Raw genomic sequence first — 21,789 nt, 5'->3', positions numbered from 1 at the left:
CGTGCCACTTTGATTTTGGCCAACTACGATTCGATACAGAATGCAGGAAACCTGAAAGACACCCTCACAGACACATTGAGAGTAGTGTTTGTCTGCGGAATAATTGGAGTGCAAGGGTGTGTGCAATTGATATGGCTGTATGTAGCGCAGTTCGTCAGCAGGGGGCGTAGCTCAGATGGTAGAGCGCTCGCTTAGCATGCGAGAGGTAATGGGATCGATACCCAGCGCCTCCAGAATTTTTAACACACCAACATGCGCACACTGCCATGCAAGTGGAATAATTCACAGCCAGAAAATGTGTCAAGGCAGATACAAGCGAACGATTAGCAGCCACAATTGGCAAGCGTGCTGTAATGCGCAGGAAGTACCCTCCTCCAACCACTACACTTAATTTAGAAACCGTACTCGTGTTCCCATAAGATTCTCAAACCTATGTCGGAAAGATGAGCCTTGCGCCGAATTCACAAAAATCCCACTGCACATTCCAATTCTTTACGTGCAGTCGGCTGCTACTGGTGTTGCTAGTTGTGACTGCTGATGACAGATGCCGTAGCAATCAATTCATGGAGTGAGTTGTATGTTTTGCGATACTCTGTCTCTGACAAGCAAGCAGAGGTGACATAGGCGCGAATACGGGAAGCTTGCAGCCCCTCGCTGCCTGCAGACACCGAGCAGCCACACTAGGTGGACGGCCTAAGCCGTAGGCGAAATGTGCTCACTCGCTTGGGCGCGACGTCAAGCTCTAAATAAGGCTGTCACTAGCGTGAGCGTCGTGTAAAGTCGGAAAAGTTGTCTGCATGGGTGAGTGCCATGTTTGGGGAGCGTTTCGTAGTTTGCGCAGTGCAATGGAGACGCGGAAACTTGTTGTGGCCCAGTCTTTTGCAGTTGGACGACAAGAGTGGTACACAGTAGTAAAGTGCGAGGCAGTGAGTTGGCATGAACAGTCGAGTGCACAATGGGGCTTCAGATGTGCTTGTTACCTCAGGTGCTGTGTGATTGTCGACATGGAGTGAAAACAGAGCAACTTGTGACTGGCCCTTCAATTTAAGACGTTAAAAACGGACGGAATTTGCAGTCGTAATACCAGAGCATCGAAACTACTTGGAACTCTTGTGTATATGAACGCGTCCGCGCCTTTGTACTCTGTTCCCTTCAGCCCTGCAAACCAACCAACCATCGTGTCCGTGCACATAAGAGTAGTAAAGAATGGAGAACAGCGCAGCTTGGTTGTGCTTGGGGGCGTAGCTCAGTTGGTAGAGCGTTCGCTTTGCATGTGAAAGGTCCCGGGTTCAAGCCCCGGCGCCTCCATGTTTTGTGGTCAGTGCGTGGTAAGTGTTGGTCGCGGCGAGCCTAAAGGCACGCAAGCTGTTGCAAAGCCAGCGTCACAGACTCGTATACTGACGTAAGGAGAGCAAGACGTAAATGTGAGGACCGGCTGTTGTCGAGGTGTCATCGAGTGCAAATCTGCCTTGGGTAAAACGGCCTAACCTCAGTGAAGTCTAGAGAGTGAACAACACTTTCGTCTACCTCAGAGCGTTGGCCGAACGCTATTTTCGACGTCGTGCGTGCCACTTTGATTTTGGCCAACTACGATTCGATACAGAATGCAGGAAACCTGAAAGACACCCTCACAGACACATTGAGAGTAGTGTTTGTCTGCGGAATAATTGGAGTGCAAGGGTGTGTGCAATTGATATGGCTGTATGTAGCGCAGTTCGTCAGCAGGGGGCGTAGCTCAGATGGTAGTTGGCCTTTGGCTGTGCTGCGGTGAGGACGCGCTGTTTGTGTTCCTGCCGCGGAGCGAGCGCTCGTGTTGTTTACATAGTACTCGGCCGTTTCGCGCGTGCCGTACTCAGCATATAGATCACTATGGCGCACCAATACAGAAAATCGACGCTCAAATTTACGTTCCGCAACGAATTTGCACGGCCCAAAGCACTCGAAGTCGAACGATTTCTACGGGAAGAAGTTAAAATCCCAGCGAGCGACATTCTCGGCATTCACTTGTCCATTGTGAGCAGTATCGTATATGTGAAGATCATCAACGACGCAACATGTGAACGGATCCTTCGGGACACGAAACAGGGCCTCCGTTTCTGCCATGCTGATGGCAATGTGGGGACTGTGCACGTCGATTATTCTGGCATGGGACTTCGCACGATCAGAATTTTCGAACTTCCTTTCGAACTACCGGCGGAGGACGTCGTGACAGCGCTGCGCCCCTACGGCACGGTCCATGATCATATTGCGGAAAAATGGACGCAATTCCAGACATATCCTGTGCTGAACGGCGTCCGCCAGGTCCGAATCGAACTTAAACGACATGTCCCTTCATATCTGACTATCGGTGGCTGCCGTGCCATCGTCATCTACGATGGGCAACCGAAGACCTGCTCTGGTTGTGGGAAGGAGGGACACCTCAGATCAGAATGTATGCAACGTCGCATCACTCAACTGCCGCCGGCTGAAGCGGACCCGCCATCGCAGCCGACGCTGCTTCCTGTGACTTATGCAGCAGCCCTCACGACAGCTACCACTTCACCACGACAGCCGACATCCACTGCTGTGTCGCGGCTCCATGCTCCAATACAGGGCGATGATGCCACACCCGTTCCACAAGCTACGGATTCAACTCCGATGCCGCCGCCTCCGTCGACGGGTAACAACATACAGGAAGATAGCATGGCCGTCGATTCGCTTATTGTTCCTACGGCTGCCTTTGTGCCGGAACGTCGTGAATCTTTGCCATCGTCTGACGCAGAAGAACACACCAGGAAGCAACGCTCTCCGAAGCGACGGAAGCGGAGGCGTAGAGCAACTTCCGAACGGGATGCGACACCGCCTCCAGAGGATGACGATTCCACCTTCAATGACGACGCTACCACAGAGGCAGCCGCCATTTGCTGCAGTGTGGCATCATCGAACGATACTGAGGACCAACCACATATATCTACAGTGGCACAATCGGATGCCGAGATGCAGGACAGATGCTGCCCACCACCTTCTGGAGTGCAAGCACCAATGCCGTGTCCTAAGGACGCTAGGGAAGCCGATCTTGCTTTCAGTTCCCCGACGTGGGCGGATGACCACGACGACGAAGGAACCATGCAAGTTACGCCAACAGGGCCCACGGCGTTGGCGCCGGCTCTCTAGAACAGCCTGCAGGTGAGGTTTGGGGGGATGCGGAGGTGTCAATACAGTCAGAAGCGTCATAGGTAATTCCAGTCTTAATGAATAACTTAACACCTGCGGTTCGTCAACAAGCTTATCGTATCGCCACGCTTAACCTCAACACGATACGAACGGCAGTGAAGATCCAGTTGCTGCGTGAGATGCTTCGTTCGTCGGATGTTGACATTGCCCTGTTGCAAGAAGTATATATAGCGGCCCTCCCCGTTTTCTACGGTTATGTGACATATGTGTCACCGGCGGACCGGAATGGCAGCGGTACGGCAATACTAGTGCGCGACGGCATTGCCATCGAAGAAGTGACTTACCTTCCGTCAGGAAGGGGGCTGGCGATCACAGCACTGGGCACGCGCATCATTAACATTTACGCTCCATCAGGAACTGACCAACGCCGCGAACGATCGCTGTTCTACTCGGAGGATATCGCCCCCCTCTTCATCAGCCGCGTCGATCAATATATCTTCGGCGGCGACTTTAACTGTGTGCTCCACCCCAAAGACCAAGTCCCACATTTCTCGACTTGTCAAGAACTTCGGCTCCTGGTTCGAGACCTGCTTCTTACCGACACGTGGGAGACAGTGCACGGTGACCGTCCCGGGCCGACATACCTTACTAGTCACTCAGCCAGTCGCCTAGACCGCATTTATGTCTCACGAGCTCTAGCGCCGGGACTATTGGACGCCGAACGTTGGCCGCTTGCCTTCTCCGATCATAGCGCTTTCATATGCCCACTCACTCTACAACAGCAGCGGATATGGCGCAGCCGAGGACCCTGGAAGCTGAATGTGGCACATCTTCAAGCCCCGGAATGCCGTCAGATTATCGCCAACACTTGGCTGGATTGCGAACGTCGTCTTCCCCGATACCCATCGACTCTAGCATGGTGGGTGGACTGTGCAAAACCAGCTTTTCGGCGTGTGCTAACACAATTCGGAAAAGATACCGCGGCTTGGCATCGTCACACATTGGACTTTTATTACACGATGCTTCGCGAACTCGACAGCCAACCACCATCTCCAAACCGACAAATGGAAAGCCGCCGAATTAAAGGTAAAATATTGTGTCTTACGAGGAAACGTTTGGAGGGGGTCGTAGTGCGATCGCGACGTCAAGACCGAGTGGAAGGAGAAAACCCGTCTATGCATCACATCGTGCTCGACAGCCGCCGACGCCGACAGCAGCTGATCACGGACCTCGTATTGCCGGGTGGTAGGGTCGTAACAACTCAGGCGGCGGTTACAGAAGCCTTCGCAGATCACTATCGCCGGTTTTACGACGATGTGAATACAGAGGACGAGGGAGCGGACGATCACGACATACTGCAGCACGTGTCGCACACCCTCGACAATGCAGCAGCGGCGACGCTTTTAGGTGGAATTACACGAGACGACATCGAGGACGCGCTTAACAAGGGAGCACTCCACAAATCTCCCGGGCCAGACGGACTGCCGCTCGAGTTTTATCGTACTTTCCGCGATCTCATGATGCCCCGATGGATCATCATGTACCAAGAACTGATGACCCCTGGTTCCCACGTGCCACCTGCATTCGTGGAAGGTCTCCTTATACCGATACACAAGCCTTCCAGAGGTCGGACGGTCGAGGACTACAGGCCCATTACAATGCTTAACTCGGACTATAAAATCTTCGCCCGATTACTCGCCAACCGCATAAAGAAGGTTCTGCCCCTGCTCCTCTCAATGGAGCAAACGACACAGGGCGGAGTGACCAACATGCAAACGGCAACCAGTGAATGCAGGGATTTAATAGCCATCGCCACATCCTGTCGCCTTCGAGCTGCTCTGATCTCGATTGATTTCGACCACGCCTTCGACAGAGTTCACCACAAGTTCCTTCTGTCCGTAATGGCCCGCATGGGCTTCCCGCCTGACTTTATCGACATCTTTCAGCGCCTTTTCCGTGGAGCTGCATCCCGTGTACTGGTGAATGGACGGATTGCGGGTCCCTTTCCGATCCGACGGTCAGTTCGCCAAGGATGCCCACTCTCCACGATTCTTTACGCGATCGCACTCGAACCACTTGTCGGAGGGTTGAAAAACAGGCTCTCGGGCATTTCATTGAGGGATCATACCTTTCAGTGCCGAATATATGCTGATGACCTTCTATTACTTGTCCGATCTGATGACGAGGTACGCTCGGTGATACAATGGGTCAATCGCTATGGTTTGGCAGCGGGCAGCCTCATGAATGTGGCCAAGTCGGCAGCGATGCCGATTGGGAGAGGTCTACAGGAGGACGCTTTAGCCCCACTCCCACTAGTTAACAAGATCCGGTTCTTGGGCATAACATTTACACAGGATGTGCGCCGCACGGCTGCCATGAACTATGCACGATTACTACAGGCAATACGCACAGAAGTTCGCCGGAACTTACTTCGACGGATGGACCTCCTACAGCGTGTGGAATACCTCAACCTTCACGTGGCGACTAAGATGATCCACATGGCCCAGGTCCTACCGATATCGACAGCGATGGCACACAGACTGCAAGCAGCGTTTGGATATTACCTTACCGCCGGACACCTATTCAAAGTCCGCTACGAAACACTCACCCTCCCTCCGCTTGATGGCGGACTGGGACTTATAAATGTACGAGCGAGGGCTACAGCATTATACTTGTGCACAATGATGAAATTGTGGACCCACCAAGATGCTTCCCTTACGGGTCGTTTGTTAGAGGAATTGCTGCCGGCGTCTCTTATGCCACCTGTCACGGTTGCACACATTACACCCTCACTCTCGCACCTCTCGGCATTTATTCTTGAGTATAGTTACGTGCACCCAGACCTTCCCAACACTCGCACTCCCAAGGCGAGAGACTTTTACAGACTGCTGCTAAGGTCCACACCTCGCAATGTGATTGAGAGGAAGAGCCCTACGACCCTATGGCCTGCAGTGTGGAGAGCGGTCCAGAAGTCGTTCCTCCCCACACGGGTACGAGCCGCGTGGTACCAGGTGGTGAACGGGAAGATTGTAACACGACAAAGGCTGCACGTTATTGGGATGGCGGATTCCCCCCTTTGCCCACGTTGCCACCTCGTGGATACTGACGAACACCGTTTAACATGTGGATCGGCGTTAGAGGTATGGCTGCTAGTGCAGAAGATCCTCGCCTGCTACCTCCGTATCGCGCCTCGCACAATTGAGCCACGGCTCCTCCTTTGTCCAGAGGATACTTATTTCCCACCTGCGAAGACTCACGCTCTCACATGGTTTAAAGGCATGTCCATATACTACCTCTTTCGAGATGATGAGAAGATGGTGCTTGATTACTGGCAATTTCTCCAGGACAGTCATAGCACACTTGAGTGTACACCCCGATACCGACAACTATTTGCGAACTATTTGCGCAGTGTCTTCGATAACCCCCCTCACAGTTGGGGAGTACCGGGCAGAGGATGACCGCCTTAATGGGGCTCCACACGCTGCGAAATGTTGTACCAATTTGGAACATGGAATCTGTACGCAGACGGGCCATGCACATGGAATGGCGTGCGGGATTTGGTTACTTTTTTCTTTCTTTATTATCTATCATCACAGTCTTGGTTTCAAATTCTATTTCATAGTATAGAAGGAACTCTTGTTCTGTTGTTGCTACGGAAGTACATTCTAATTTTCTTTGTCAAAAAAAGTCGGTAGAGCACTTGCCTGCGAAAGGCAAAATAAAATAAAAATTGGGTAGCGTTCAAGCCCCGTAATCACTGGATCAAAAAAAAAAAAAAAAAAAAAAAAAAAAAAAAAAAAAAAAAAAAAAAAAAAAAAAAGATGGTAGAGCGCTCGCTTAGCATGCGAGAGGTACTGGGATCGATACCCAGCGCCTCCAGAATTTTTAACACACCAACATGCGCACACTGCCATGCAAGTGGAATAATTCACAGCCAGAAAATGTGTCAAGGCAGATACGAGCGAACGATTAGCAGCCACAATTGGCAAGCGTGCTGTAATGCGCAGGAAGTACCCTCCTCCAACCACTACACTTAATTTAGAAACAGTACTCGTGTTCCCATAAGATTCTCAAACCTATGTCGGAAAGATGAGCCTTGCGCCGAATTCACAAAAATCCCACTGCACATTCCAATTCTTTACGTGCAGTCGGCTGCTACTGGTGTTGCTAGTTGTGACTGCTGATGACAGATGCCGTAGCAATCAATTCATGGAGTGAGTTGTATGTTTTGCGATACTCTGTCTCTGACAAGCAAGCAGAGGTGACATAGGCGCGAATACGGGAAGCTTGCAGCCCCTCGCTGCCTGCAGACACCGAGCAGCCACACTAGGTGGGCGGCCTAAGCCGTAGGCGAAATGTGCTCACTCGCTTGGGCGCGACGTCAAGCTCTAAATAAGGCTGTCACTAGCGTGAGCGTCGTGTAAAGTCGGAAAAGTCGTCTGCATGGGTGAGTGCCATGTTTGGGGAGCGTTTCGTAGTTTGCGCAGTGCAATGGAGACGCGGAAACTTGTTGTGGCCCAGTCTTTTGCAGTTGGACGACAAGAGTGGTACACAGTAGTAAAGTGCGAGGCAGTGAGTTGGCATGAACAGTCGAGTGCACAATGGGGCTTCAGATGTGCTTGTTACCTCAGGTGCTGTGTGATTGTCGACATGGAGTGAAAACAGAGCAACTTGTGACTGGCCCTTCAATTTAAGACGTTAAAAACGGACGGAATTTGCAGTCGTAATACCAGAGCATCGAAACTACTTGGAACTCTTGTGTATATGAACGCGTCCGCGCCTTTGTACTCTGTTCCCTTCAGCCCTGCAAACCAACCAACCATCGTGTCCGTGCACATAAGAGTAGTAAAGAATGGAGAACAGCGCAGCGTGGTTGTGCTTGGGGGCGTAGCTCAGTTGGTAGAGCGTTCGCTTTGCATGTGAAAGGTCCCGGGTTCAAGCCCCGGCGCCTCCATGTTTTGTGGTCAGTGCGTGGTAAGTGTTGGTCGCGGCGAGCCTAAAGGCACGCAAGCTGTTGCAAAGCCAGCGTCACAGACTCGTATACTGACGTAAGGAGAGCAAGACGTAAATGTGAGGACCGGCTGTTGTCGAGGTGTCATCGAGTGCAAATCTGCCTTGGGTAAAACGGCCTAACCTCAGTGAAGTCTAGAGAGTGAACAACACTTTCGTCTACCTCAGAGCGTTGGCCGAACGCTATTTTCGACGTCGTGCGTGCCACTTTGATTTTGGCCAACTACGATTCGATACAGAATGCAGGAAACCTGAAAGACACCCTCACAGACACATTGAGAGTAGTGTTTGTCTGCAGAATAATTGGAGTGCAAGGGTGTGTGCAATTGATATGGCTGTATGTAGCGCAGTTCGTCAGCAGGGGGCGTAGCTCAGATGGTAGAGCGCTCGCTTAGCATGCGAGAGGTACTGGGATCGATACCCAGCGCCTCCAGAATTTTTAACACACCAACATGCGCACACTGCCATGCAAGTGGAATAATTCACAGCCAGAAAATGTGTCAAGGCAGATACGAGCGAACGATTAGCAGCCACAATTGGCAAGCGTGCTGTAATGCGCAGGAAGTACCCTCCTCCAACCACTACACTTAATTTAGAAACAGTACTCGTGTTCCCATAAGATTCTCAAACCTATGTCGGAAAGATGAGCCTTGCGCCGAATTCACAAAAATCCCACTGCACATTCCAATTCTTTACGTGCAGTCGGCTGCTACTGGTGTTGCTAGTTGTGACTGCTGATGACAGATGCCGTAGCAATCAATTCATGGAGTGAGTTGTATGTTTTGCGATACTCTGTCTCTGACAAGCAAGCAGAGGTGACATAGGCGCGAATACGGGAAGCTTGCAGCCCCTCGCTGCCTGCAGACACCGAGCAGCCAAACTAGGTGGGCGGCCTAAGCCGTAGGCGAAATGTGCTCACTCGCTTGGGCGCGACGTCAAGCTCTAAATAAGGCTGTCACTAGCGTGAGCGTCGTGTAAAGTCGGAAAAGTCGTCTGCATGGGTGAGTGCCATGTTTGGGGAGCGTTTCGTAGTTTGCGCAGTGCAATGGAGACGCGGAAACTTGTTGTGGCCCAGTCTTTTGCAGTTGGACGACAAGAGTGGTACACAGTAGTAAAGTGCGAGGCAGTGAGTTGGCATGAACAGTCGAGTGCACAATGGGGCTTCAGATGTGCTTGTTACCTCAGGTGCTGTGTGATTGTCGACATGGAGTGAAAACAGAGCAACTTGTGACTGGCCCTTCAATTTAAGACGTTAAAAACGGACGGAATTTGCAGTCGTAATACCAGAGCATCGAAACTACTTGGAACTCTTGTGTATATGAACGCGTCCGCGCCTTTGTACTCTGTTCCCTTCAGCCCTGCAAACCAACCAACCATCGTGTCCGTGCACATAAGAGTAGTAAAGAATGGAGAACAGCGCAGCTTGGTTGTGCTTGGGGGCGTAGCTCAGTTGGTAGAGCGTTCGCTTTGCATGTGAAAGGTCCCGGGTTCAAGCCCCGGCGCCTCCATGTTTTGTGGTCAGTGCGTGGTAAGTGTTGGTCGCGGCGAGCCTAAAGGCACGCAAGCTGTTGCAAAGCCAGCGTCACAGACTCGTATACTGACGTAAGGAGAGCAAGACGTAAATGTGAGGACCGGCTGTTGTCGAGGTGTCATCGAGTGCAAATCTGCCTTGGGTAAAACGGCCTAACCTCAGTGAAGTCTAGAGAGTGAACAACACTTTCGTCTACCTCAGAGCGTTGGCCGAACGCTATTTTCGACGTCGTGCGTGCCACTTTGATTTTGGCCAACTACGATTCGATACAGAATGCAGGAAACCTGAAAGACACCCTCACAGACACATTGAGAGTAGTGTTTGTCTGCGGAATAATTGGAGTGCAAGGGTGTGTGCAATTGATATGGCTGTATGTAGCGCAGTTCGTCAGCAGGGGGCGTAGCTCAGATGGTAGAGCGCTCGCTTAGCATGCGAGAGGTACTGGGATCGATACCCAGCGCCTCCAGAATTTTTAACACACCAACATGCGCACACTGCCATGCAAGTGGAATAATTCACAGCCAGAAAATGTGTCAAGGCAGATACGAGCGAACGATTAGCAGCCACAATTGGCAAGCGTGCTGTAATGCGCAGGAAGTACCCTCCTCCAACCACTACACTTAATTTAGAAACAGTACTCGTGTTCCCATAAGATTCTCAAACCTATGTCGGAAAGATGAGCCTTGCGCCGAATTCACAAAAATCCCACTGCACATTCCAATTCTTTACGTGCAGTCGGCTGCTACTGGTGTTGCTAGTTGTGACTGCTGATGACAGATGCCGTAGCAATCAATTCATGGAGTGAGTTGTATGTTTTGCGATACTCTGTCTCTGACAAGCAAGCAGAGGTGACATAGGCGCGAATACGGGAAGCTTGCAGCCCCTCGCTGCCTGCAGACACCGAGCAGCCACACTAGGTGGGCGGCCTAAGCCGTAGGCGAAATGTGCTCACTCGCTTGGGCGCGACGACAAGCTCTAAATAAGGCTGTCACTAGCGTGAGCGTCGTGTAAAGTCGGAAAAGTCGTCTGCATGGGTGAGTGCCATGTTTGGGGAGCGTTTCGTAGTTTGCGCAGTGCAATGGAGACGCGGAAACTTGTTGTGGCCCAGTCTTTTGCAGTTGGACGACAAGAGTGGTACACAGTAGTAAAGTGCGAGGCAGTGAGTTGGCATGAACAGTCGAGTGCACAATGGGGCTTCAGATGTGCTTGTTACCTCAGGTGCTGTGTGATTGTCGACATGGAGTGAAAACAGAGCAACTTGTGACTGGCCCTTCAATTTAAGACGTTAAAAACGGACGGAATTTGCAGTCGTAATACCAGAGCATCGAAACTACTTGGAACTCTTGTGTATATGAACGCGTCCGCGCCTTTGTACTCTGTTCCCTTCAGCCCTGCAAACCAACCAACCATCGTGTCCGTGCACATAAGAGTAGTAAAGAATGGAGAACAGCGCAGCTTGGTTGTGCTTGGGGGCGTAGCTCAGTTGGTAGAGCGTTCGCTTTGCATGTGAAAGGTCCCGGGTTCAAGCCCCGGCGCCTCCATGTTTTGTGGTCAGTGCGTGGTAAGTGTTGGTCGCGGCGAGCCTAAAGGCACGCAAGCTGTTGCAAAGCCAGCGTCACAGACTCGTATACTGACGTAAGGAGAGCAAGACGTAAATGTGAGGACCGGCTGTTGTCGAGGTGTCATCGAGTGCAAATCTGCCTTGGGTAAAACGGCCTAACCTCAGTGAAGTCTAGAGAGTGAACAACACTTTCGTCTACCTCAGAGCGTTGGCCGAACGCTATTTTCGACGTCGTGCGTGCCACTTTGATTTTGGCCAACTACGATTCGATACAGAATGCAGGAAACCTGAAAGACACCCTCACAGACACATTGAGAGTAGTGTTTGTCTGCGGAATAATTGGAGTGCAAGGGTGTGTGCAATTGATATGGCTGTATGTAGCGCAGTTCGTCAGCAGGGGGCGTAGCTCAGATGGTAGAGCGCTCGCTTAGCATGCGAGAGGTACTGGGATCGATACCCAGCGCCTCCAGAATTTTTAACACACCAACATGCGCACACTGCCATGCAAGTGGAATAATTCACAGCCAGAAAATGTGTCAAGGCAGATACGAGCGAACGATTAGCAGCCACAATTGGCAAGCGTGCTGTAATGCGCAGGAAGTACCCTCCTCCAACCACTACACTTAATTTAGAAACAGTACTCGTGTTCCCATAAGATTCTCAAACCTATGTCGGAAAGATGAGCCTTGCGCCGAATTCACAAAAATCCCACTGCACATTCCAATTCTTTACGTGCAGTCGGCTGCTACTGGTGTTGCTAGTTGTGACTGCTGATGACAGATGCCGTAGCAATCAATTCATGGAGTGAGTTGTATGTTTTGCGATACTCTGTCTCTGACAAGCAAGCAGAGGTGACATAGGCGCGAATACGGGAAGCTTGCAGCCCCTCGCTGCCTGCAGACACCGAGTAGCCACACTAGGTGGGCGGCCTAAGCCGTAGGCGAAATGTGCTCACTCGCTTGGGCGCGACGTCAAGCTCTAAATAAGGTTGTTACTAGCGTGAGCGTCGTGTAAAGTCGGAAAAGTCGTCTGCATGGGTGAGTGCCATGTTTGGGGAGCGTTTCGTAGTTTGCGCAGTGCAATGGAGACGCGGAAACTTGTTGTGGCCCAGTCTTTTGCAGTTGGACGACAAGAGTGGTACACAGTAGTAAAGTGCGAGGCAGTGAGTTGGCATGAACAGTCGAGTGCACAATGGGGCTTCAGATGTGCTTGTTACCTCAGGTGCTGTGTGATTGTCGACATGGAGTGAAAACAGAGCAACTTGTGACTGGCCCTTCAATTTAAGACGTTAAAAACGGACGGAATTTGCAGTCGTAATACCAGAGCATCGAAACTACTTGGAACTCTTGTGTATATGAACGCGTCCGCGCCTTTGTACTCTGTTCCCTTCAGCCCTGCAAACCAACCAACCATCGTGTCTGTGCACATAAGAGTAGTAAAGAATGGAGAACAGCGCAGCTTGGTTGTGCTTGGGGGCGTAGCTCAGTTGGTAGAGCGTTCGCTTTGCATGTGAAAGGTCCCGGGTTCAAGCCCCGGCGCCTCCATGTTTTGTGGTCAGTGCGTGGTAAGTGTTGGTCGCGGCGAGCCTAAAGGCACGCAAGCTGTTGCAAAGCCAGCGTCACAGACTCGTATACTGACGTAAGGAGAGCAAGACGTAAATGTGAGGACCGGCTGTTGTCGAGGTGTCATCGAGTGCAAATCTGCCTTGGGTAAAACGGCCTAACCTCAGTGAAGTCTAGAGAGTGAACAACACTTTCGTCTACCTCAGAGCGTTGGCCGAACGCTATTTTCGACGTCGTGCGTGCCACTTTGATTTTGGCCAACTACGATTCGATACAGAATGCAGGAAACCTGAAAGACACCCTCACAGACACATTGAGAGTAGTGTTTGTCTGCGGAATAATTGGAGTGCAAGGGTGTGTGCAATTGATATGGCTGTATGTAGCGCAGTTCGTCAGCAGGGGGCGTAGCTCAGATGGTAGAGCGCTCGCTTAGCATGCGAGAGGTACTGGGATCGATACCCAGCGCCTCCAGAATTTTTAACACACCAACATGCGCACACTGCCATGCAAGTGGAATAATTCACAGCCAGAAAATGTGTCAAGGCAGATACGAGCGAACGATTAGCAGCCACAATTGGCAAGCGTGCTGTAATGCGCAGGAAGTACCCTCCTCCAACCACTACACTTAATTTAGAAACAGTACTCGTGTTCCCATAAGATTCTCAAACCTATGTCGGAAAGATGAGCCTTGCGCCGAATTCACAAAAATCCCACTGCACATTCCAATTCTTTACGTGCAGTCGGCTGCTACTGGTGTTGCTAGTTGTGACTGCTGATGACAGATGCCGTAGCAATCAATTCATGGAGTGAGTTGTATGTTTTGCGATACTCTGTCTCTGACAAGCAAGCAGAGGTGACATAGGCGCGAATACGGGAAGCTTGCAGCCCCTCGCTGCCTGCAGACACCGAGCAGCCACACTAGGTGGGCGGCCTAAGCCGTAGGCGAAATGTGCTCACTCGCTTGGGCGCGACGTCAAGCTCTAAATAAGGCTGTCACTAGCGTGAGCGTCGTGTAAAGTCGGAAAAGTCGTCTGCATGGGTGAGTGCCATGTTTGGGGAGCGTTTCGTAGTTTGCGCAGTGCAATGGAGACGCGGAAACTTGTTGTGGCCCAGTCTTTTGCAGTTGGACGACAAGAGTGGTACACAGTAGTAAAGTGCGAGGCAGTGAGTTGGCATGAACAGTCGAGTGCACAATGGGGCTTCAGATGTGCTTGTTACCTCAGGTGCTGTGTGATTGTCGACATGGAGTGAAAACAGAGCAACTTGTGACTGGCCCTTCAATTTAAGACGTTAAAAACGGACGGAATTTGCAGTCGTAATACCAGAGCATCGAAACTACTTGGAACTCTTGTGTATATGAACGCGTCCGCGCCTTTGTACTCTGTTCCCTTCAGCCCTGCAAACCAACCAACCATCGTGTCCGTGCACATAAGAGTAGTAAAGAATGGAGAACAGCGCAGCTTGGTTGTGCTTGGGGGCGTAGCTCAGTTGGTAGAGCGTTCGCTTTGCATGTGAAAGGTCCCGGGTTCAAGCCCCGGCGCCTCCATGTTTTGTGGTCAGTGCGTGGTAAGTGTTGGTCGCGGCGAGCCTAAAGGCACGCAAGCTGTTGCAAAGCCAGCGTCACAGACTCGTATACTGACGTAAGGAGAGCAAGACGTAAATGTGAGGACCGGCTGTTGTCGAGGTTTCATCGAGTGCAAATCTGCCTTGGGTAAAACGGCCTAACCTCAGTGAAGTCTAGAGAGTGAACAACACTTTCGTCTACCTCAGAGCGTTGGCCGAACGCTATTTTCGACGTCGTGCGTGCCACTTTGATTTTGGCCAACTACGATTCGATACAGAATGCAGGAAACCTGAAAGACACCCTCACAGACACATTGAGAGTAGTGTTTGTCTGCGGAATAATTGGAGTGCAAGGGTGTGTGCAATTGATATGGCTGTATGTAGCGCAGTTCGTCAGCAGGGGGCGTAGCTCAGATGGTAGAGCGCTCGCTTAGCATGCGAGAGGTACTGGGATCGATACCCAGCGCCTCCAGAATTTTTAACACACCAACATGCGCACACTGCCATGCAAGTGGAATAATTCACAGCCAGAAAATGTGTCAAGGCAGATACGAGCGAACGATTAGCAGCCACAATTGGCAAGCGTGCTGTAATGCGCAGGAAGTACCCTCCTCCAACCACTACACTTAATTTAGAAACAGTACTCGTGTTCCCATAAGATTCTCAAACCTATGTCGGAAAGATGAGCCTTGCGCCGAATTCACAAAAATCCCACTGCACATTCCAATTCTTTACGTGCAGTCGGCTGCTACTGGTGTTGCTAGTTGTGACTGCTGATGACAGATGCCGTAGCAATCAATTCATGGAGTGAGTTGTATGTTTTGCGATACTCTGTCTCTGACAAGCAAGCAGAGGTGACATAGGCGCGAATACGGGAAGCTTGCAGCCCCTCGCTGCCTGCAGACACCGAGCAGCCACACTAGGTGGGCGGCCTAAGCCGTAGGCGAAATGTGCTCACTCGCTTGGGCGCGACGTCAAGCTCTAAATAAGGCTGTCACTAGCGTGAGCGTCGTGTAAAGTCGGAAAAGTCGTCTGCATGGGTGAGTGCCATGTTTGGGGAGCGTTTCGTAGTTTGCGCAGTGCAATGGAGACGCGGAAACTTGTTGTGGCCCAGTCTTTTGCAGTTGGACGACAAGAGTGGTACACAGTAGTAAAGTGCGAGGCAGTGAGTTGGCATGAACAGTCGAGTGCACAATGGGGCTTCAGATGTGCTTGTTACCTCAGGTGCTGTGTGATTGTCGACATGGAGTGAAAACAGAGCAACTTGTGACTGGCCCTTCAATTTAAGACGTTAAAAACGGACGGAATTTGCAGTCGTAATACCAGAGCATCGAAACTACTTGGAACTCTTGTGTATATGAACGCGTCCGCGCCTTTGTACTCTGTTCCCTTCAGCCCTGCAAACCAACCAACCATCGTGTCCGTGCACATAAGAGTAGTAAAGAATGGAGAACAGCGCAGCTTGGTTGTGCTTGGGGGCGTAGCTCAGTTGGTAGAGCGTTCGCTTTGCATGTGAAAGGTCCCGGGTTCAAGCCCCGGCGCCTCCATGTTTTGTGGTCAGTGCGTGGTAAGTGTTGGTCGCGGCGAGCCTAAAGGCACGCAAGCTGTTGCAAAGCCAGCGTCACAGACTCGTATACTGACGTAAGGAGAGCAAGACGTAAATGTGAGGACCGGCTGTTGTCGAGGTGTCATCGAGTGCAAATCTGCCTTGGGTAAAACGGCCTAACCTCAGTGAAGTCTAGAGAGTGAACAACACTTTCGTCTACCTCAGAGCGTTGGCCGAACGCTATTTTCGACGTCGTGCGTGCCACTTTGATTTTGGCCAACTACGATTCGATACAGAATGCAGGAAACCTGAAAGACACCCTCACAGACACATTGAGAGTAGTGTTTGTCTGCGGAATAATTGGAGTGCAAGGGTGTGTGCAATTGATATGGCTGTATGTAGCGCAGTTCGTCAGCAGGGGGCGTAGCTCAGATGGTAGAGCGCTCGCTTAGCATGCGAGAGGTACTGGGATCGATACCCAGCGCCTCCAGAATTTTTAACACACCAACATGCGCACACTGCCATGCAAGTGGAATAATTCACAGCCAGAAAATGTGTCAAGGCAGATACGAGCGAACGATTAGCAGCCACAATTGGCAAGCGTGCTGTAATGCGCAGGAAGTACCCTCCTCCAACCACTACACTTAATTTAGAAACAGTACTCGTGTTCCCATAAGATTCTCAAACCTATGTCGGAAAGATGAGCCTTGCGCCGAATTCACAAAAATCCCACTGCACATTCCAATTCTTTACGTGCAGTCGGCTGCTACTGGTGTTGCTAGTTGTGACTGCTGATGACAGATGCCGTAGCAATCAATTCATGGAGTGAGTTGTATGTTTTGCGATACTCTGTCTCTGACAAGCAAGCAGAGGTGACATAGGCGCGAATACGGGAAGCTTGCAGCCCCTCGCTGCCTGCAGACACCGAGCAGCCACACTAGGTGGGCGGCCTAAGCCGTAGGCGAAATGTGCTCACTCGCTTGGGCGCGACGTCAAGCTCTAAATAAGGCTGTCACTAGCGTGAGCGTCGTGTAAATTCGGAAAAGTCGTCTGCATGGGTGAGTGCCATGTTTGGGGAGCGTTTCGTAGTTTGCGCAGTGCAATGGAGACGCGGAAACTTGTTGTGGCCCAGTCTTTTGCAGTTGGACGACAAGAGTGGTACACAGTAGTAAAGTGCGAGGCAGTGAGTTGGCATGAACAGTCGAGTGCACAATGGGGCTTCAGATGTGCTTGTTACCTCAGGTGCTGTGTGATTGTCGACATGGAGTGAAAACAGAGCAACTTGTGACTGGCCCTTCAATTTAAGACGTTAAAAACGGACGGAATTTGCAGTCGTAATACCAGAGCATCGAAACTACTTGGAAGTCTTGTGTATATGAACGCGTCCGCGCCTTTGTACTCTGTTCCCTTCAGCCCTGCAAACCAACCAACCATCGTGTCCGTGCACATAAGAGTAGTAAAGAATGGAGAACAGCGCAGCTTGGTTGTGCTTGGGGGCGTAGCTCAGTTTGTAGAGCGTTCGCTTTGCATGTGAAAGGTCCCGGGTTCAAGCCACGGCGCCTCCATGTTTTGTGGTCAGTGCGTGGTAAGTGTTGGTCGCGGCGAGCCTAAAGGCACGCAAGCTGTTGCAAAGCCAGCGTCACAGACTCGTATACTGACGTAAGGAGAGCAAGACGTAAATGTGAGGACCGGCTGTTGTCGAGGTGTCATCGAGTGCAAATCTGCCTTGGGTAAAACGGCCTAACCTCAGTGAAGTCTAGAGAGTGAACAACACTTTCGTCTACCTCAGAGCGTTGGCCGAACGCTATTTTCGACGTCGTGCGTGCCACTTTGATTTTGGCCAACTACGATTCGATACAGAATGCAGGAAACCTGAAAGACACCCTCACAGACACATTGAGAGTAGTGTTTGTCTGCGGAATAATTGGAGTGCAAGGGTGTGTGCAATTGATATGGCTGTATGTAGCGCAGTTCGTCAGCAGGGGGCGTAGCTCAGATGGTAGAGCGCTCGCTTAGCATGCGAGAGGTACTGGGATCGATACCCAGCGCCTCCAGAATTTTTAACACACCAACATGCGCACACTGCCATGCAAGTGGAATAATTCACAGCCAGAAAATGTGTCAAGGCAGATACGAGCGAACGATTAGCAGCCACAATTGGCAAGCGTGCTGTAATGCGCAGGAAGTACCCTCCTCCAACCACTACACTTAATTTAGAAACAGTACTCGTGTTCCCATAAGATTCTCAAACCTATGTCGGAAAGATGAGCCTTGCGCCGAATTCACAAAAATCCCACTGCACATTCCAATTCTTTACGTGCAGTCGGCTGCTACTGGTGTTGCTAGTTGTGACTGCTGATGACAGATGCCGTAGCAATCAATTCATGGAGTGAGTTGTATGTTTTGCGATACTCTGTCTCTGACAAGCAAGCAGAGGTGACATAGGCGCGAATACGGGAAGCTTGCAGCCCCTCGCTGCCTGCAGACACCGAGCAGCCACACTAGGTGGGCGGCCTAAGCCGTAGGCGAAATGTGCTCACTCGCTTGGGCGCGACGTCAAGCTCTAAATAAGGCTGTCACTAGCGTGAGCGTCGTGTAAATTCGGAAAAGTCGTCTGCATGGGTGAGTGCCATGTTTGGGGAGCGTTTCGTAGTTTGCGCAGTGCAATGGAGACGCGGAAACTTGTTGTGGCCCAGTCTTTTGCAGTTGGACGACAAGAGTGGTACACAGTAGTAAAGTGCGAGGCAGTGAGTTGGCATGAACAGTCGAGTGCACAATGGGGCTTCAGATGTGCTTGTTACCTCAGGTGCTGTGTGATTGTCGACATGGAGTGAAAACAGAGCAACTTGTGACTGGCCCTTCAATTTAAGACGTTAAAAACGGACGGAATTTGCAGTCGTAATACCAGAGCATCGAAACTACTTGGAAGTCTTGTGTATATGAACGCGTCCGCGCCTTTGTACTCTGTTCCCTTCAGCCCTGCAAACCAACCAACCATCGTGTCCGTGCACATAAGAGTAGTAAAGAATGGAGAACAGCGCAGCTTGGTTGTGCTTGGGGGCGTAGCTCAGTTGGTAGAGCGTTCGCTTTGCATGTGAAAGGTCCCGGGTTCAAGCCCCGGCGCCTCCATGTTTTGTGGTCAGTGCGTGGTAAGTGTTGGTCGCGGCGAGCCTAAAGGCACGCAAGCTGTTGCAAAGCCAGCGTCACAGACTCGTATACTGACGTAAGGAGAGCAAGACGTAAATGTGAGGACCGGCTGTTGTCGAGGTGTCATCGAGTGCAAATCTGCCTTGGGTAAAACGGCCTAACCTCAGTGAAGTCTAGAGAGTGAACAACACTTTCGTCTACCTCAGAGCGTTGGCCGAACGCTATTTTCGACGTCGTGCGTGCCACTTTGATTTTGGCCAACTACGATTCGATACAGAATGCAGGAAACCTGAAAGACACCCTCACAGACACATTGAGAGTAGTGTTTGTCTGCGGAATAATTGGAGTGCAAGGGTGTGTGCAATTGATATGGCTGTATGTAGCGCAGTTCGTCAGCAGGGGGCGTAGCTCAGATGGTAGAGCGCTCGCTTAGCATGCGAGAGGTACTGGGATCGATACCCAGCGCCTCCAGAATTTTTATCACACCAACATGCGCACACTGCCATGCAAGTGGAATAATTCACAGCCAGAAAATGTGTCAAGGCAGATACGAGCGAACGATTAGCAGCCACAATTGGCAAGCGTGCTGTAATGCGCAGGAAGTACCCTCCTCCAACCACTACACTTAATTTAGAAACAGTACTCGTGTTCCCATAAGATTCTCAAACCTATGTCGGAAAGATGAGCCTTGCGCCGAATTCACAAAAATCCCACTGCACATTCCAATTCTTTACGTGCAGTCGGCTGCTACTGGTGTTGCTAGTTGTGACTGCTGATGACAGATGCCGTAGCAATCAATTCATGGAGTGAGTTGTATGTTTTGCGATACTCTGTCTCTGACAAGCAAGCAGAGGTGACATAGGCGCGAATACGGGAAGCTTGCAGCCCCTCGCTGCCTGCAGACACCGAGCAGCCACACTAGGTGGGCGGCCTAAGCCGTAGGCGAAATGTGCTCACTCGCTTGGGCGCGACGTCAAGCTCTAAATAAGGCTGTCACTAGCGTGAGCGTCGTGTAAAGTCGGAAAAGTCGTCTGCATGGGTGAGTGCCATGTTTGGGGAGCGTTTCGTAGTTTGCGCAGTGCAATGGAGACGCGGAAACTTGTTGTGGCCCAGTCTTTTGCAGTTGGACGACAAGAGTGGTACACAGTAGTAAAGTGCGAGGCAGTGAGTTGGCATGAACAGTCGAGTGCACAATGGGGCTTCAGATGTGCTTGTTACCTCAGGTGCTGTGTGATTGTCGACATGGAGTGAAAACAGAGCAACTTGTGACTGGCCCTTCAATTTAAGACGTTAAAAACGGACGGAATTTGCAGTCGTAATACCAGAGCATCGAAACTACTTGGAACTCTTGTGTATATGAACGCGTCCGCGCCTTTGTACTCTGTTCCCTTCAGCCCTGCAAACCAACCAACCATCGTGTCCGTGCACATAAGAGTAGTAAAGAATGGAGAACAGCGCAGCTTGGTTGTGCTTGGGGGCGTAGCTCAGTTGGTAGAGCGTTCGCTTTGCATGTGAAAGGTCCCGGGTTCAAGCCCCGGCGCCTCCATGTTTTGTGGTCAGTGCGTGGTAAGTGTTGGTCGCGGCGAGCCTAAAGGCACGCAAGCTGTTGCAAAGCCAGCGTCACAGACTCGTATACTGACGTAAGGAGAGCAAGACGTAAATGTGAGGACCGGCTGTTGTCGAGGTGTCATCGAGTGCAAATCTGCCTTGGGTAAAACGGCCTAACCTCAGTGAAGTCTAGAGAGTGAACAACACTTTCGTCTACCTCAGAGCGTTGGCCGAACGCTATTTTCGACGTCGTGCGTGCCACTTTGATTTTGGCCAACTACGATTCGAGACAGAATGCAGGAAACCTGAAAGACACCCTCACAGACACATTGAGAGTAGTGTTTGTCTGCGGAATAATTGGAGTGCAAGGGTGTGTGCAATTGATATGGCTGTATGTAGCGCAGTTCGTCAGCAGGGGGCGTAGCTCAGATGGTAGAGCGCTCGCTTAGCATGCGAGAGGTACTGGGATCGATACCCAGCGCCTCCAGAATTTTTAACACACCAACATGCGCACACTGCCATGCAAGTGGAATAATTCACAGCCAGAAAATGTGTCAAGGCAGATACGAGCGAACGATTAGCAGCCACAATTGGCAAGCGTGCTGTAATGCGCAGGAAGTACCCTCCTCCAACCACTACACTTAATTTAGAAACAGTACTCGTGTTCCCATAAGATTCTCAAACCTATGTCGGAAAGATGAGCCTTGCGCCGAATTCACAAAAATCCCACTGCACATTCCAATTCTTTACGTGCAGTCGGCTGCTACTGGTGTTGCTAGTTGTGACTGCTGATGACAGATGCCGTAGCAATCAATTCATGGAGTGAGTTGTATGTTTTGCGATACTCTGTCTCTGACAAGCAAGCAGAGGTGACATAGGCGCGAATACGGGAAGCTTGCAGCCCCTCGCTGCCTGCAGACACCGAGCAGCCACACTAGGTGGGCGGCCTAAGCCGTAGGCGAAATGTGCTCACTCGCTTGGGCGCGACGTCAAGCTCTAAATAAGGCTGTCACTAGCGTGAGCGTCGTGTAAAGTCGGAAAAGTCGTCTGCATGGGTGAGTGCCATGTTTGGGGAGCGTTTCGTAGTTTGCGCAGTGCAATGGAGACGCGGAAACTTGTTGTGGCCCAGTCTTTTGCAGTTGGACGACAAGAGTGGTACACAGTAGTA

General features: G+C 51.1%; 20 non-coding genes across 20 annotated transcripts; all 20 read left to right on the top strand.

The window, feature by feature from the left end:
* Positions 1 to 160: 160 nt before the first annotated feature.
* On the top strand, positions 161 to 233 carry Trnaa-agc (transfer RNA alanine (anticodon AGC)). The gene has a single exon. It is a non-coding gene; the product is annotated as a tRNA-Ala (tRNA).
* A 1,002-nt stretch (positions 234 to 1,235) lies between these two features.
* Trnaa-ugc (transfer RNA alanine (anticodon UGC)) lies at positions 1,236 to 1,308 on the top strand. The gene has a single exon. It is a non-coding gene; the product is annotated as a tRNA-Ala (tRNA).
* Positions 1,309 to 8,034: 6,726 nt separating this feature from the next.
* Trnaa-ugc (transfer RNA alanine (anticodon UGC)) lies at positions 8,035 to 8,107 on the top strand. Its single transcript has one exon. It is a non-coding gene; the product is annotated as a tRNA-Ala (tRNA).
* A 416-nt stretch (positions 8,108 to 8,523) lies between these two features.
* Trnaa-agc (transfer RNA alanine (anticodon AGC)) lies at positions 8,524 to 8,596 on the top strand. Its single transcript has one exon. It is a non-coding gene; the product is annotated as a tRNA-Ala (tRNA).
* Positions 8,597 to 9,598: 1,002 nt separating this feature from the next.
* Positions 9,599 to 9,671, top strand: Trnaa-ugc (transfer RNA alanine (anticodon UGC)). The gene has a single exon. It is a non-coding gene; the product is annotated as a tRNA-Ala (tRNA).
* Positions 9,672 to 10,087: 416 nt separating this feature from the next.
* Positions 10,088 to 10,160, top strand: Trnaa-agc (transfer RNA alanine (anticodon AGC)). Its single transcript has one exon. It is a non-coding gene; the product is annotated as a tRNA-Ala (tRNA).
* Positions 10,161 to 11,162: 1,002 nt separating this feature from the next.
* Trnaa-ugc (transfer RNA alanine (anticodon UGC)) lies at positions 11,163 to 11,235 on the top strand. Its single transcript has one exon. It is a non-coding gene; the product is annotated as a tRNA-Ala (tRNA).
* A 416-nt stretch (positions 11,236 to 11,651) lies between these two features.
* Trnaa-agc (transfer RNA alanine (anticodon AGC)) lies at positions 11,652 to 11,724 on the top strand. Its single transcript has one exon. It is a non-coding gene; the product is annotated as a tRNA-Ala (tRNA).
* Positions 11,725 to 12,726: 1,002 nt separating this feature from the next.
* Trnaa-ugc (transfer RNA alanine (anticodon UGC)) lies at positions 12,727 to 12,799 on the top strand. Its single transcript has one exon. It is a non-coding gene; the product is annotated as a tRNA-Ala (tRNA).
* Positions 12,800 to 13,215: 416 nt separating this feature from the next.
* Trnaa-agc (transfer RNA alanine (anticodon AGC)) lies at positions 13,216 to 13,288 on the top strand. The gene has a single exon. It is a non-coding gene; the product is annotated as a tRNA-Ala (tRNA).
* A 1,002-nt stretch (positions 13,289 to 14,290) lies between these two features.
* Trnaa-ugc (transfer RNA alanine (anticodon UGC)) lies at positions 14,291 to 14,363 on the top strand. Its single transcript has one exon. It is a non-coding gene; the product is annotated as a tRNA-Ala (tRNA).
* Positions 14,364 to 14,779: 416 nt separating this feature from the next.
* On the top strand, positions 14,780 to 14,852 carry Trnaa-agc (transfer RNA alanine (anticodon AGC)). The gene has a single exon. It is a non-coding gene; the product is annotated as a tRNA-Ala (tRNA).
* A 1,002-nt stretch (positions 14,853 to 15,854) lies between these two features.
* On the top strand, positions 15,855 to 15,927 carry Trnaa-ugc (transfer RNA alanine (anticodon UGC)). Its single transcript has one exon. It is a non-coding gene; the product is annotated as a tRNA-Ala (tRNA).
* Positions 15,928 to 16,343: 416 nt separating this feature from the next.
* Trnaa-agc (transfer RNA alanine (anticodon AGC)) lies at positions 16,344 to 16,416 on the top strand. The gene has a single exon. It is a non-coding gene; the product is annotated as a tRNA-Ala (tRNA).
* A 1,002-nt stretch (positions 16,417 to 17,418) lies between these two features.
* On the top strand, positions 17,419 to 17,491 carry Trnaa-ugc (transfer RNA alanine (anticodon UGC)). Its single transcript has one exon. It is a non-coding gene; the product is annotated as a tRNA-Ala (tRNA).
* Positions 17,492 to 17,907: 416 nt separating this feature from the next.
* On the top strand, positions 17,908 to 17,980 carry Trnaa-agc (transfer RNA alanine (anticodon AGC)). The gene has a single exon. It is a non-coding gene; the product is annotated as a tRNA-Ala (tRNA).
* A 1,002-nt stretch (positions 17,981 to 18,982) lies between these two features.
* On the top strand, positions 18,983 to 19,055 carry Trnaa-ugc (transfer RNA alanine (anticodon UGC)). The gene has a single exon. It is a non-coding gene; the product is annotated as a tRNA-Ala (tRNA).
* Positions 19,056 to 19,471: 416 nt separating this feature from the next.
* Positions 19,472 to 19,544, top strand: Trnaa-agc (transfer RNA alanine (anticodon AGC)). Its single transcript has one exon. It is a non-coding gene; the product is annotated as a tRNA-Ala (tRNA).
* Positions 19,545 to 20,546: 1,002 nt separating this feature from the next.
* Trnaa-ugc (transfer RNA alanine (anticodon UGC)) lies at positions 20,547 to 20,619 on the top strand. Its single transcript has one exon. It is a non-coding gene; the product is annotated as a tRNA-Ala (tRNA).
* A 416-nt stretch (positions 20,620 to 21,035) lies between these two features.
* On the top strand, positions 21,036 to 21,108 carry Trnaa-agc (transfer RNA alanine (anticodon AGC)). Its single transcript has one exon. It is a non-coding gene; the product is annotated as a tRNA-Ala (tRNA).
* The last annotated feature ends 681 nt before the right edge of the window (positions 21,109 to 21,789 follow it).

The sequence above is a fragment of the Schistocerca serialis genome, chromosome 10 (genome assembly GCF_023864345.2).
Source record: "Schistocerca serialis cubense isolate TAMUIC-IGC-003099 chromosome 10, iqSchSeri2.2, whole genome shotgun sequence".
In the NCBI taxonomy this organism is placed as follows: Eukaryota; Metazoa; Arthropoda; class Insecta; order Orthoptera; family Acrididae; genus Schistocerca; species Schistocerca serialis.
Note: the sequence above shows the minus strand (reverse complement) of the source record. Positions and strands in the feature narration are given on the sequence as shown.